The 2,178-nt window shown below is 41.4% G+C and overlaps 1 long non-coding RNA gene across 1 annotated transcript; it reads left to right on the top strand.

Moving 5' to 3' along the window:
- The first annotated feature begins 668 nt into the window (after window positions 1-668).
- Window positions 669-1,691, top strand: LOC130683711 (uncharacterized). The gene is made up of 2 exons (XR_008997588.1): window positions 669-814; window positions 1,575-1,691. It is a non-coding gene; the product is annotated as an uncharacterized LOC130683711 (long non-coding RNA).
- Window positions 1,692-2,178: the final 487 nt, after the last annotated feature.

The raw sequence follows: 2,178 nt of genomic DNA, 5'->3' as shown, positions 1-2,178 counted from the left end.
GTATAAGTTAAGAAACCTTCCTTTGAAAGGTAGAATAAAGTCTTATATTAAGTAAGTTTTAAAACAATAACTGAAGAACACTTTAAAATTATGTATTTATGTCCATAACTAATAAAAGCAATATTTTTAAGATTCTAAGAGAAAATAAATAAAAAATGCACACATCCAAGAGAGTTGATCAAAGTCAAGCACAGAAACATGAAAAAGTCATAATTAAATTGTTTAAAATAAATGATAAGGAAAAAATCTTAAAAGTAGCCACAGAAAAAGGACATATTATCTACAGATAAAGATGACAGCTGATTTCTCATTAAAAGCAATTCAAGGGAGAAGACAGTTAAGCAAATTCTTTGAAGTACTAAAAGTAAAAAAGACCTTTCAAATACAAAGGCAAAATTGAGATATTTTTAGATATGCAAAAGATAAAACAATTCATGTGAATTCAGACATAGACAAACTGAAGCAATCAAGCAGACTCACACTAAAAAAAGTGTTAAAATCCTTTAGGAAAGAGAAAATTCATACAAGATGGAAAAATGGATCCCCACAAAGGAATGAAAAATAACAGAAAGGGTAAATGCATGAATAAAGATATAACTGTTTTCTTCTTATCTAAGTCTCTTTAAAAGATAATACTTAGGCTAAACATTTGGAAGATGGCGGCATGAGTAGAGCAGCGGAAATCTCCTCCCAAAACCACATATACTTATGAAAATATAACAAAGACAACTCTTCCTAGAATAGAGACCAGAGGACACAGGACAACATCCAGACCACATCCACACCTGCGAGAACCCAGCGCCTTGCCAAGGGGGTAAGAGACAAGCCCCAACCAAGCGGGACCCAAGTGCCCCTCCCCACAACTCCTGTCGGGAGGAGAGAAGTTGAAGCGGGGAGGGAGAGGGAGCCAAGGGCTGCTGAACACCCAGCCCCAGCCATCCGGACCAGAGCGCAGACACAGTGCATGTGCGGGGCCCTGGTTATTAGGGAAAAAGGGAGGCAGGAAAGGTGAGCAGCTGCCTGAGGCTGACGCTGGAGAACAAAGAAATGAGAGCGGCCATTTTTTTTTTTTGGTGAGTGCTTTTTGGAAATCTTAAAGGTACAGGGACTCCAATACTAGGGAAACAGGGCAACAAGACTGGTGAGCGGGTGCATGAGGCCGGCACCTGAGGACAAACAAAATCGTGTGGATTTTGTGTTTTTTTTTAAATTATTTATTTAATTATTTTTAAATTTAATTTTATTTTTTGTTATTGTTGTTTTGGTTTGGCAAGTGCTTTTTGGAAGTCTTAAAAGGGCAGGGCGGGACACTTAGTCCAGAGGCAGGGAACCTGGGGATCTCTAGGCACTCTAACCCCCTGGGAAGCAGGGAGAACTGGGGCCCCTTACAGAGATAAATTGCCTCCCCGCCAGCTCCCCTCCAACAGAGCTCCACCATTTTGGAGCAGCGGCCTGAGCCAGGCCACGCCCACAGCAACAGCAGAGATAAACTCCATAGCAGCCAGGCAGGAAGCAGAAGACCTGTCTGCGTGCAGCTACCCAGCACAAGCCACTAGAGGTCGCTGTTCTCCCAGGAGAGGAAGGCCACAAACCAACAAGAAGGGAAGCTCTTCCAACCGTCACTTGTACCAGCTCTGCAAACTATCTCTATCACCATGAAAAGGCAAAACTACAGGCAGACAAAGATCACAGAGTCAACACCTGAGAAGGAGACAGACCTAACCAGTATTCCTGAAAAAGAATTCAAAATAAAAATCATGAACATGCTGACGGAGATGCAGAGAAAAATGCAAGAGCAATGAGATGAAGTCGGAGGGAGATCACAGATGTCAGTCAGGAAGGAGATTACAGAAGTGAAAAAAACTTTGGAAGGATTTATAAGCAGAATGGATAAGATGCAAGAGGCCATTGATGGAATAGAAACCAGAGAATAGGAACGCATAGAAGCTGACATAGAGAGAGATAAAAGGATCTACAGGAACAAAACAATATAAGAGAACGGTGTGACCAATCCAAAAGGAACAATATCCGGATTATAGGGGTACCAGAAGAAGAAGATAGAGGAAAAGGGATAGAAAGTGTCTTTGAAGAAGTAATTGCTGAAAACTTCCCCAAACTTGGGAAGGAAATAATCGAACAGACCACGGAAATACACAGAACCCCCAACAGAAAGGATCC

This window comes from Manis pentadactyla, chromosome 1 (genome assembly GCF_030020395.1).
Source record: "Manis pentadactyla isolate mManPen7 chromosome 1, mManPen7.hap1, whole genome shotgun sequence".
NCBI classification, from domain to species: domain Eukaryota; kingdom Metazoa; phylum Chordata; class Mammalia; order Pholidota; family Manidae; genus Manis; species Manis pentadactyla.
Note: the sequence above shows the minus strand (reverse complement) of the source record. Positions and strands in the feature narration are given on the sequence as shown.